The sequence below is a fragment of the Thunnus albacares genome, chromosome 8 (assembly GCF_914725855.1).
Source record: "Thunnus albacares chromosome 8, fThuAlb1.1, whole genome shotgun sequence".
In the NCBI taxonomy this organism is placed as follows: domain Eukaryota; kingdom Metazoa; phylum Chordata; class Actinopteri; order Scombriformes; family Scombridae; genus Thunnus; species Thunnus albacares.
The window spans coordinates 16,832,212-16,845,529 of NC_058113.1; the positions used below are offsets into that span (position 1 = coordinate 16,832,212).

General features: G+C 38.8%; 1 protein-coding gene across 8 annotated transcripts in view; it reads right to left on the reverse strand.

Moving 5' to 3' along the window:
* Positions 1–10,348, reverse strand: part of hdac9b (histone deacetylase 9b) — a 41,165-nt gene extending 30,817 nt beyond the window's left edge. For 2 of the 8 annotated variants that reach the window (XM_044360382.1, XM_044360375.1), the window contains exons 1-4: positions 10,163–10,348; positions 9,223–9,292; positions 8,601–8,672; positions 8,353–8,392 (exon numbers count right to left, since the gene is read on the reverse strand). The gene's annotated coding sequence lies outside the window, so the exon portion shown is untranslated. Of the gene's footprint in view, positions 1–8,352; positions 8,393–8,600; positions 8,673–9,222; positions 9,293–10,162 lie in introns of those variants that run through there. The other 6 variants (XM_044360380.1, XM_044360377.1, XM_044360376.1 and 3 more) reach the window with 6 other exon arrangements.
* Between the last annotated feature and the right edge of the window lie 2,970 nt (positions 10,349–13,318).

The window sequence follows — 13,318 nt, forward strand, 5'->3', positions numbered from 1 at the left end:
GCTAAAAGCCATGGGTAAAGTTTTGTCACTTCAAACAGCCCATTTTCCCTTTACCTTGCGGTCAGTCTCATAAAAGCACAAAGGCACTACAACTGTTGATTTGATGGTAAAATCCAATTAGCCTGTACATCTGGATGTGTTATGTGAGCGTGTTTCCCCACTAATGATTTGGGCGCTCTTGCTTTTATTGGGTTACTCTGTCTGGCGTCCTGTGGTATTTCCTGTGGTACTTTCAGGGTGATATAGAATGCACTTAACAGGTTGGATCAAATAACATGAAAAAGCATTTAAAGGCAGTCATGTTTGGTGCTTAATCTTGAAACATTGCCAGCAAAGTTTGGCAATGCCGCTAAGAATAACACAGTTAAATGGAGCCCAGCCTAGTTCCTCATTTTTGAGAGACATCAAACATAAAAAAGACAGAGATGGTACTATTCAAAGAGAGAGATGAATCAATGTATATTCTCAAAAGCAAAAAGGCTTTCAGGAAAAATCTTCATTCATCTGCTGTGAAACCTCCATCTTGCGATGTGAAAGACTGACTGAACCATAACACAATCCCAACAAGAGAAAAACTCTATTTCGAAGCAATTTCAAAGCATCCACTTATTGTGTACTGACCTTGAGGTCAGTTTACTTTCTAACTTTGAATAGGTCCCTGATGCCGTGCCTTCATCTGCTGCCATAGGCTCTCTAAAAATAGATGTGGAGCACAAAGGCACACTGGAAACATAGGGCAGCGCTCCGTAATTTTACTGATCAATGTGCTCATCACTGCTGGAAACCATTGATCCACTGTTTGTATCAAATTGACCATGTTGTTGTTGTACAACTTCCACCCTACATTCAATCATGACAAGCCCACTTTATGTTCCACTTTGTCTCCTTGCCCAGCACCTTCTTAAAAACAGCACAAACTATTGATTCTCTAATGATATTCTAACGCTGAACGGCTTAGTATCGATTAGAGCCTTCGAAAGATCATTCTTAATGTCAGCTGTCATTTTAGCAAGCGAGCAAGATTTTGGAGAAAAGTTTGCTGCCTGAAGCCACAGCATGCAGAATCATTGCATCACTGAAATGCCTGCAGACGTCAAACGACTCATCTGTATCATACAAACACACAGGCCCAAACAGACACATGTGACTGTGATGGAATCCAGCCAAGCTTAGCTGACCTTAAAAATTCCCTGAGGGATTAATAAAAACAAAGGTTCCCTGTTCAGAAGCATTCTTCCAATCCACATCCTGCTAGTCTAGCCCGTTTATGAGGGGATTATCATAGCATCATCCCTCCCAAGTGCCTTGGAGCTATTATCTTAATATGATAACAAAATATATATTTTTGTTATCACCACAGCCTTTGAGAAAACACATTTTATCAGTCTTGTTTGTCTTTTGGCAAAATACCAGCTTTGTTATTTCAGTCACTGAAAAAGTACAGGAAGTTTTCACCCAGGTTCCAGATTTCCTTTTAAGAGAATGAATCTCACTTCAGTGACCTATATTTCTTAAGCACACTTATCAAGGAAAAAACCCAAAAACATAAAAATATGAATGCGAGTTTTTAAATAATTGGCTACGCTTACCACTTGACTGCTATTCTGGATTTGTCAATGACCTTTAAAGAGACAAACAAAACTCCATTCATAGATTTTAAAGGTCCGTCTTAAAAAAAAAAATACAGCAGGAAATCAAGTTTACTATGGGAAGGGTGGGCTGACGCTTATTGTCCAAGCCACTTCCACCTACGCCACCACTTCTCTGCTTGACCACTGTACAGTCACAATTCTCTCCTCCTGCAGCGTCTCAAAGGTCTTGGATGCAACAATACCTCAGAAAAATAGCTCTTCCTCTGATTATTAAGGTAGCACTATACATACCGGGAAATGTCCCACTAGTGCACCCGCCATCTCTGTTACAATGTTAATGTCTGTGCTCTATATGCATAAACCTGGAGGGGTTCCAGAGGTATTTTTAAACGCTTTGGGTGACCTTGAGATTCTGTATCTTATTACAGAATCATATTCATATACATTTTTTCACCATAGTTAAAAATTCTCCCTAATGGGTTTTTTGGGTTTGGGGTTTTTTTGCAGTGGAAGTTACTTGCTTAGGTTACACAAACTCCCAAGTAAATTGTAAAGACAATGTTCTACTTTTGCAATTCCTATGAGAGTGACTAAACATGTTGAACAGCTACTCTCTCCCTTGAGAGGCAAAGGCATGGTTCAGGGGGTCGCCTCACTTGTTTGGTGGGAAAACAATAGTAGTGCTACCGTTGCTTCCACCACTGATGAAAGTCTTATGCTGTTTTTCCACTAAATCTTTGTGTCTCTTTCTGTCTGTCTTTTAGATTTGTCAAATCACTTTTATTGTCACTTTTGTATCACACTTATATATGTTGTGGTGTGGTTTGTGTCATTGCATGGGTTGTAATAACAAAGATATTACAAATTTCCCTTACTGTCTATTTGTCTGACAGTTTATTCTGTTATTTGTGAATTTCATCAGCTTGATTGAGACTGGAAAGAGTAGATGTAATTAGTTACAGGACTTGTAATTGTGGGACACTGTCCAAGCGGGGTAAAACCCCTGGTGGATCCTTCTGCAACAGTGCACCCTGCAGGTTGATTAAGAACAGGAACAAAAATGTAGTGCACTAAACTGCCAAGGACCAGGAAGACAAATACTCTGATGCACAACAAACACTGTGCCAGCGTACTGGACAAATAAGAGGAAAGGCTGCACGTACACTGACAGCAAAGAGGTTGACTAAGAGCATAGATACTGTAGGTACAAATAAAAACATAAAAATCTGCAAACAAATATACACGCACAGATAAACACACACACCCATGCATAGATATGCACACACATATTCACATAGCAATGCCACCATGCTGTGTTTGGGAGTGGCAGCAGCGTTCCTGACCTCTTCCTTTCATCTCAGATCCAGTAACCAAACTGACTTTTCGACCCAGTCCCTTCAATAACACAGGGTCTAAAAAGCTTTGGCTGTCTCTTTTATAAAACATGTAGAAATTAGCAGCACAAAAATTCATTATTTTTCACTCATTATCATTTTTGTCTATAAAATGTCAGAAAAAAGTGAAAAATGTCTGTTATAATTTTCCACAGCCCAAAGAGATGCATTTAAAGTTCTTGTTGTATTTGACCAACAATCCAAAACTATAATAAATGACAAAGACAAGCATCAAATCTTTACATTTGAAAAGCTGGAACTATCAAAAGTTATATAAAGCATATTTGATTGAAAAATGAATGATTAATCAATTATCAAAATAGATGCAGATGAACTGCCTGCCAATCAACCTATCAATTAGATGACTAATCATTGCAGCTGCAGTTACCACAAAGTATCAAAAGATGTCATGAAGTTGAGAACTTGTATGATTACTACAAAGGATGGAGATTCCTACCTTTAAAATCACAAAATAGAGCTAATGAGCGAGAGAAAAAAAAAGCCTTCAAATATCCACATTGTCATTCTTTTTTTGGTCTGCTCGTTGATAAAAGATGTCATTTAGTGATGTTATTACAGTATGTGCTCTCAAAAACAACTGAAGGCCATGACTAAAACTCCCTTTTCCAGATGACTGTCATTTTTCTGTTTTAAAGAGAACATGATGTGGCTTTCCCTTTCATGCCTCCATTTGTCAGCAGCTTTACTGAGATAATGCTACTCAAAGCTAAAAGGGAGAATTTAGAGAATGCTCTAAGGTTCTCACCTCAAAGGGGCCAAAATTTTCTGTTTTGGTAACAGATGGGCTGGTAACCCTTTCACACCTATCTGGCCACAGAGACCTTTATGAGGACTCTGCTCTTAGATACCCAGCCAGTGTGTCCAATCTCTGTGTAATTCCTGGATCAGTTTGTTCTGCACATTTCACGCCAAGTGGGGAGGGGTTGCGGCCATGACCTCCTGCAGTCCCATAACTCACAGGATGGGCTGGGAGAGGTGGCAGGTACCCACAGATGAAAGGTAACAACAAAGAGATGTTTAGCATGACGCATGGTAGTGCAGTCCGGTCCATCCCCCAGAGGATGATGGGATGGCACGGAGTGACAACTAATGGGCCTGTGAAGTCTGAGGTTTGTCTGTTTCTGCCATCAAGGAAAACGGCCCCACCCTGTGACAGTTTAGTGACAATCTGGCCGTCATGTTGGGCATACCAAGAACTCCAAAGCACAGCTCATTTATCACCTTCACTGATTTCACCATGCAGGTTTGACAGACCAGGATCAAGTTAGGGCGGCGGCGCTCACCGCGGCGCCTGTCAATCGGCGCACTGACAGACAGTTAAGCAGATAAGTATAAGTAGATAGGCAAGATAAAAAAACATAGATTGTGAAAAAGAGCAAGCCTTAAAAAATCTCAGTGTTCACTTAAACTAAAGAATAAAAAAAGAAGAAATAAACAAAGCATATGCATTATAGAAAAAAAACAGTACACTGACAAAAAGCAGCGCATATTAATCTTAAACACTTGAGGCAGGAGCCTTAAATCTGCCCATTATTCATCCACACAAAAGGCCTCTCAAAGACATGAATGATTCATCTCTCCAACTCCATTTGGACAGGAAGTAAAAACAAATGGAAGTACATCCCCCCAGAGAGCCCAGGGGTCTACAGTGGGGCCAGATGAACAACACTGAGAACACCAGACTAAACCCACCAACTCTGCAACAGGAGCCAGATTCCTCCTCTGGGCCACGGCTCTCCTCTGACTGCTATCTATATAGAGATAAAAATATTCCTCACACATTCACCACAACCTACTATTTTATGCACCAACAGCCTCAGCCACAACTCTACACTGTGGGAACCCCTCTGACTTTTTCACCCTGCGGGAGAGCTGAATGTTTTGTAGAGAGATGACATTGAAAAAGAAGTCGAATTGTATTTGTCAGATACATCGTGCTGGTTTGAGGACTGGTTAAAATGTTTTCTGTGTATGCAACTGCATTTAATAAAGTTGCTGTTGTAACTCTAAAATAAAACAACAGTGTGAATGAGGAAAAACTGATTTAAGTCAGAATAGTTCTGTGGCACCTGGATTACATTCAGATTATATTCAGATTGTCTGCACAATGTCTGCTATACAAGTCACTCTCTTACTTCCACTGCGGCAGCAGCCAAAAACAGCAAAACAAATAAAGCTGTGAACATGGCTCTCCATTTCTTTTTTATGACAACATGCTGAGATAAAACCCAGAACTTCAATCCACATGCTTCTGCTTAACCTCAGCACACACAGAAGAGACTAATCAAACAGAACTTTGGGACAACATAAAGTAAAAAGTTGTATTGACTCCTAGACAGATTAATTGATCTTAGCTGAGCTGTTAACGGATTTCTAACAGTCACATGAATATGTTGTGTCATTGCCAAATCAGCAAACCTCTCCTTTCATAGACTGACAGTGTGCTGCTGCTGTACCTTCCTGTCATGTCGTAATTTGTCATAATCATTTACCTCTAACATGTTACCTACTCAGTAACTAAGAATAACAGCCTTATTTTAAGTTATTGACTATAATATACTTTGCTTTTTGAATTGCTAGTTTTACAGGGGTTATATGAGCCTAAGAAGGTAGAGAATTTTCTCAAAGCTGAGAAAATGTACGGACCTAAAAATCACCAAACTTAGAGGGATGTGCACAAAGTTTTTACCTGATGATGACAAGCTGTACTGTTCGTATGGGTATCTTGTGAATATTACAGCAATGATGCCCATTGTTATAAAGACCACGTTGTATCTCAACACATATAATTGCTAGTTTCATCTTGTCATTTAAGCTTCCTGTACTGTACAGATGAAGAGAACATAACAATGAGCCACTGCAGAACAGAGACCAGCACCGTCCTCTGGGCATCAACAACACCCCTCCTCCCTCAAAAACTCACTGACCCAAACCCATTTTTTCCAGTCTAAGGGAAATGTCAAGTCCAGACCTAGAACTCGTCTCTTTGAAGGGAACATAGCAGCCAAATATAGTCTGCTAGCCTCTACGCCTCCTGACATACATCAGGCTCTGCAGGCTCTGTTAACAGTGGTTAATTTTGGCCGACTGCCATGTAGTCACTTACAATTAAACTTCATAACTATACAAAGAAAATTATAATCAAGCAGTGCAGTGTACACTGTTGCCTGGTAACCTAATGCCACTTTGGGGATTCATCTTGTTATGGAACAGAAAACACTTACAGCAAGAGCCAATAATAGACCCTGGACCACACAAAAAATAGTTTAAGGATATCAACGAGCATGGCTAACATAAAGCTGAGAGATGAATGTTTAAGACTAAGATCTTGGTGTTTCTGTAACAGAAACCACTGGTGGAATTATATAATGATTATTCATCTGTCATTTTACAAGCCAGATGATGGATAGAATGAGAGCTTATTTCCAAGTGTGAAATCCAGCTAAAGAACACATTATGCTGACTGGCACTGGGTCCTTGGTACTAATTACCAAAGCTGTTTTTTAAAGTCTTTTGGATCATAAAGGATAACACAAATTCCCCCCTTCCCAAAAATATGTGGATCATGACAGAAACACAAAAGCAAACAGATTTTTACCTATCATGGAAACGCACTGACCTACAACTTCAATCTAAGTACCTCCCAGTGCTCCATGTTCATTGCTGGTTTTACTGTAATAAGAGTTTCATGCAAGCAACATGAAAACATTGCAATTAGACGTTAGATGGACATCCTAAATGTTTCAAAAATGTCATAATAGGCTATAATCTATAATGACTTTGGCGTTATGAGTCTTTTGAGCATGATGACTTACTTGTAATTGCTCTGTTTGTACACTGTATGTCATCACATGTAGCCTATTATGAGCTTTTGGACTCTTATTAATGTCCCATATTGTCTCTCAGTGTAACCTTTAAGAGTTCTATAAGCTCAAGGACATTATAAAGCCACATCAGATGATGTGTTATATAAAATATAAATGTCAAGAGTCATAACATGTTTTTAGTGTGAGCTGTAAAGGACTGGTGTGTTCAACAAATGCAAACTCTTCATAAAATAATTGCCTTGTTGAGTTATGACATATTTTGAGGCCAGTACATTCTATCTCTGCTGTGCTGTTAAGCACTTTTCATGCGCTATAAAGAAATGAATAAGTGAGAGAACCTTGAGGCTGTAGCTTTACACTAGAAAGGAAAGCATGTCTACACATCTAAAAAGAAAGGAGAATCTAGTATGAACTAATATCCTAAACAACTATGTACTGATAATATTATTATTTAGATATAGCGTATCTCTCACAAAGTAATTATCCTTTCCTTATACTACCGACTGACATCTATCTATGTTTTAACATATTGTAACACTGGCACACCTGTACAAACACCCATACACTCTCACACAAATATACACACAAGTTTACAATTGTGAATTCCCTGCAATTCCAGTTTTTTCTTTTAGCCCACTTGAGGCAGAAGATTGGCTCAATCATCGTTTCATGTCATAGTTTCTGTCACCCGGCACAAAACATCACAGCATTCTTTGTCTCTATTGGAACTTCAATTCCTGCTGCGTGACATAAAGACTGCCTTCACACAGTCACAGTCAGTCAAGGATGGCTCACAAACACAGGAAATAAATCCACAATGACAAAGTGTAATTCATCGCTTTCATCACTTTAGTTGCGAAAAAAAAAAGAAAAGGGCATTGTATTCTCTCCACTTTGATAAACAAGCTCAGTCTCACTTCTTATGTCATCTCTGCTAGTAGCTAAATGATTATTCTGCAGTGTTTATAGAATATTTTTACTAATAGTATCTGCCAGATGCCAAGTTTAAGACCATAGAAGTCACTATAGTTAACATGCAGTACCCAGCAGGGATGTCATGCAACATGCTGCTTATGTGAATTCTGCTTGGCAATTGTATAGCTGAACATGCTAACTTACAGTATCAGGTCCAGTGAATAATTCACAGATGCCTGCCAAGATTTGTTCTATCAAAAACATTTTGTCTCATTAACACATTCATTGGTACTATCAAATTATGTGTTAGGCTAAGTGTAAGGTGCTGTTAAAATGACTCTCTCCCTGACACAGCTCAGATGGTACCTGCCCCCTCAAGCCATCTGAGCAGCGCAGACATCTGTGAGCATTAACCTGCCAAGAACAAGTCTAATGTAAAAATATCATAAATATTCTGAAATGGAAAGATGACTGAAGGGTCATTTGGAGTGGCTGTGGAAGGCTTTTATGTCAAGTATGAGTTGTGTTTTTCTTGTGTCACTGTCTAAGTGAAAATGTCATGTGTACACTGGAGGGTCTGTGGTTCTTGTGTTTTCCTATTACCTTGCTCGAAGAAGATTGAAATGCTGTCACAATACGACACCTGTGGAAAGAGCACCAGTCACGAAAGCCATCAAACATGAGCCATTTCAAATGCAACACATCTGTAAAAAGTTTTTGTTGGAGTGACAGAGTGTCCAGCAAAACAACCGAGAACCAAACTAACATAAAAAATAACCCTCATTGCAACAGCTGCACTGTTAATTAACTTTAATTTACTGGCATCTAAAAAGGACAAACAAGCAACTTACTTCTGACTCAGCTCTACTCCAGCATGTTCATGTTTTGCTCTGTTTGTGTTTGCAATTTTGATTCTTCAGTATCTGTAAAAAAAAAAAAAGAAAAAAAAAAAGAAAAACAGGAGTAGAAACGGAAAGTAAAAAGTATGTGCAGTGCAGTAAGTAGTAGAATGTAAGTACTAATTAAAAATGAATATGGTACATAGGATATGAAATAGTGCAGAACAAAATATGGTGTGGACAAAATAAAGTTTAAGATGTTATCCGTGGTGGAAAATAACTGAGTACATTTACTTAAATGCAGAGTTTAGGTACAACTTTAGAATACTTTACTATAATATTTCCATTTCATGCTTCTTTACACTTGTCATCCACAACATTTCTGGGGATTTTTTTTATTAAAAGAGCTATAATTTTTTGTGCTTACTTCTTAGTTTTTACAAAACATGGGTTCTGTTTACAAAATATGATGCACTTTAAAAACAACACAACAACATATAATGCAGTTAACATTAGCTCCACCTTGAACAACTACATTAAAGTACTGATTACATGTTAATGCATCAATAATAATGATCCAATAATCCAATAATATAACACTGACAGTGCTATTCTGCATTATGAGTGCATTTACTTTTGATACTCAGTAGGCTCCACTTCGCTGTTAAGACTTCTATTCTTCCACCACTTTGTAACAGTAGCCCCTACAATTGTGTAAATATACGAGAGACATTTATAATAAACCTCAATAAACATGATCAGGTAAAAAAGGTGTTTGTACAGGTATTTATATTAGTCTATGTAGCATAATTATTTTTATACATCAGACACTAACAGTCCCAAGAGATTTTGACATCCTATTCAGTTTCTGACTTTAATTTTTTTAATTAAATAATAGAAAGAAAAAACTCAATGTGTATACTGTACGATGCAGCCCAGCAAAGTTTCTGACTCAAATCCTTCATTTTCACCACGTTTGGTGAGATCATACATTCGTAAGCAACAGTCTATTTATAACTAGATGTCAGTCTGCACTACAATAGCCTACATATTGGAATAGTCTGCGAAAGCAGTGATGATAAGGTCTGTCAGTACTTTAGCAATAAACCCTTTTCCAGCTCTGTGGTTGAGTGGAGAATGTCATGCTTGTTATAAAACGGACAGTTGGCAGAGTCACAATGTGAATCGATTACACAACGACCACCTGTGACTGCTGAGCCAACCGTTAGTTAAAATATTAATAGGCAGGCCTTACACTTAATTAAGCTAGGCGTTAGCAAAGTGTTTTGTCTCTAGCTTCTGTTCAAAACATATAGCTTAGGTAGTGCAAAGCTTGGAGGGAAAAACGTGTAATTATTCTTGTATAACTATTAATTACAGTCCAACTTTGAGCTTTTTACCCGTATATACCTATATAGGTGATAACTGCCGTTTTTTGTTGTTTTTTTTTTTTTAAAACGGAAGTTATGCTGACAGAATTCATTCCTAACTTAAGCAGCATAGCATTAACAATACAATTTTTAACCTTTGGATTTAGTTTTGCAGTCATATCATATCGAATTTGTTCAACTCACATACTTCAACACTTAAGACCGAAGTGGAAATGTTAAACCTGCAGTGCGGAACTTGACTAACTGAACGTCCTTTACATTCAGGCCCTTGCCACATGACTTCACTTAACGCTGTTCACGTAAATCTCTCCCCAGTATTTCTCAGTATACTGAGTTAGTGGCGACATTCCCGCGCTAGCCGGATGAATGCATACTGCGCACGCCTTACCGGCGGAGCTTGAGCACCAGAGACCGAGTGGCTAACTTCCGGTTAGCCCTCCGTTAACTTGAATGGGGATAAAATAGTTTAATCGTGCGGCTCTTCTAGACTTTCCAAATGTCATGAGATCGAATGGACCAAACTCTGATAGTGAAACGAGTCATTTTGCGGCGTTGTGTGACGCTCAAAACAATTTATCCACCTTTTTCAGCAGCTTTTTGTTTTGTTTTTGTTTGTTTTTGCCAAAAGTAGTGACGGAGTAGGATACGAGAATACGACATGTCGACAGTGTTTTTGTAATTACTCTCTCTGCCAGAAGGGGGAGACAAAAGTACCGCACTCCAGCTTTAATTTTCTACCTTGAGTACAGGGTTGAGGGTCTGGCGGTGTACTGCTATGTTTAGATTGGAGGACGTGTTGGATGTGATCGGTGTCTGTGGCTGTATGACGTCTGAACTATAAATAGCCTCACTTGGTCGACAGAAGGGACGACATAAAATCCCCGCCAAGGCAGTGGCAGACAGAGCACTGTGTCTGCTCAACTGCCCTCTGATAATCTCTGAGATGGTGACGAGAGCAGTTCCGACCACTGCTTGTCTGCAACAGGTGCACAAGTCTGCAGCATGATCAATCACCTCTCATTGCAAGAAAGAGCTGTCGTAAACTAACTTGCACTGGTAGCCTACTATCTTTTTCGTAAATTCCTGAACCTCTAGATCTGAGACAAAACAAACGTGTTACAAAGAAATAGGTTTATAATGTGTCTTAAACTCCATTCTTACATTTTTTTTATTATTATTTTAAATAGCTCCAGTGTACCTTACTGTTTGTGAAAAGGCTATTATATGTTTTGCATCAAATAAAATTCCAAAATGTGAATGCTATGACAGCTGCATGTACAGACTACAGTTTGCAATGACTCATCTCCTAAAAATAGCACCTGTAGCGTCTACTAGTCCACAAAAAGGTCATTAAAATGGAAACAGTGCCATCTAGGGTGCAGTAGTGTAACGTGGGACACCTGAGTTCAAATGCAAATCCATCTCTTCTTCTAACAAACGCTCATGAATCAGACTGCTGTCAAATTAAACCTGGGGTGTCATGTAATTGAAATCACATGTCTTCACACATGTGATGCCATACATAGATAGATAGATGGCTAGATAGATAGATAGATAGATAGATAGATAGATAGATAGATAGATAGATAGATAGATAGATAGGTAGATAGATAGATAGAAAAAATAAATAAATGGAATAACTGAAAATTGAATTGAGACTACAGACATAACTAGTAGCCTCATCAAATCATTTAATGTTAAGGATATTATTAGTATACATGCATTTTATGAATTAAGGTGATTTAGACCATTCTTACATTTCAGCCTAAACTGTCCCACATTAGGAAAGGCTCATCACCTGAGAAAATTTTGCACAAGGAACATTTTTATATTATATTATTATATATTATATCTGCATTCTCTTTTCTAATATGATTAGAAAACACCTTTCAGAATGGTATTGGATGATATTGTGGATATAATGTATTGGGATCATATTGAAATATACTGCTGAAGTGCCAATTGCAAAAATTGTCCCACATTACTCTAATTCATATGACTGTTTATAATTGTCTCTAAACTCACCTGGGACTTGGACCGGGACAGGCACAGCCATGTCACATCAGTTGCTGCTGTGCAACAACAATAATCTATGAAATGTCAATTGACCAGTAAATGTAATCTTAGATGTCCTGTGTTTCAACATGTGCACAGATAGTTTGTAATGCCAGTTATCAAGAGTTGGGAAAGAAACTGCAACTGCTTGTCATTGCACTTGGTCACTCATTTCAAAGCCAAGAGGCAACAGTAAGCTGTGAACCTACCAACTGAGCCCTTTCCCACTGTTTTGGCTACATAACTACCCACTGGCAGGAATTTTGGTGAAAAGGGGAGATGCTTTTATCTCAACCAGAAGCAAGGCCTATGTGATTAGCACAGATTATATGCAGATTTGTCATCGTCATAAATCTACAGCTGTCCGCAGTCTCACATTTTTATTTGTCACTTCAAAGCATTCTTTGCTACCTCTTTTTGGTTTACTGTTTGGCCCAGTGGACAAATGTCTTCCCTTTAGGAGTGGAACAAAGCACCTCTCTCCTCTCTTTACACCTGTTTCATACATCACTGCTCATCAAACATCACAATGTGTTTAGATGTTTGGATGTGTCTCCATCCAGTTTGGCCTTGTTCACTCATGCTGCTTGAAATCAGCCGTGTCTTATTTTTATTTATGCATTTTTATAGGCTTAAAGGACCATATTGGATAGGGATTTGGATCTGCTAATCAAGTGGCCTGGCTCTACATCAGCACTCCAGGAGCAGTGGTGTAAAATGGTGAGCTGGTATTCTATTCTCACTCTTCCCACTGCCACTGTCCCACAGCAGCTGGGATTGACCCAGTCGATGACACCACTTTCATCCTGGGACCTCAACTGTCCAGCTGTTTGCCATTCTTCATTGTGACGGCTGAGACAGGGGCACATCCGAACATCAGCGTATCTGAGGCATGATCCTGAATGCGTGTCACTGTCGTCGTCTCTTCCCTAAGCAGGACCTTCACAGCTGGCACCTGAATGCTAAGGACCGTGTCATTTCTCAGCATGAGGTGTTGGTTCATCCACCCAAAAGAATTTGCAGTCTCCATAGATATGTAGACGTCTTACTGTCAGCATACTGTATCATATTTGCTGTGGTGGCACTTTATCAACTATTGCAGTTAAACAACTGGCCCCAAACCTTTTTTTTTAAAACTTTCAATTTCATATCTCTGTGACAGATGTAAATGTAAGGAAGAGTAATTGCACTCATTTTTTAAAGCTTGTTCCAACTTGGCTGAGTGTTGGGAAGACATCTTCCCATGGTTCTCTCATATCTAGAACTGAGACACATGTTGGAGAA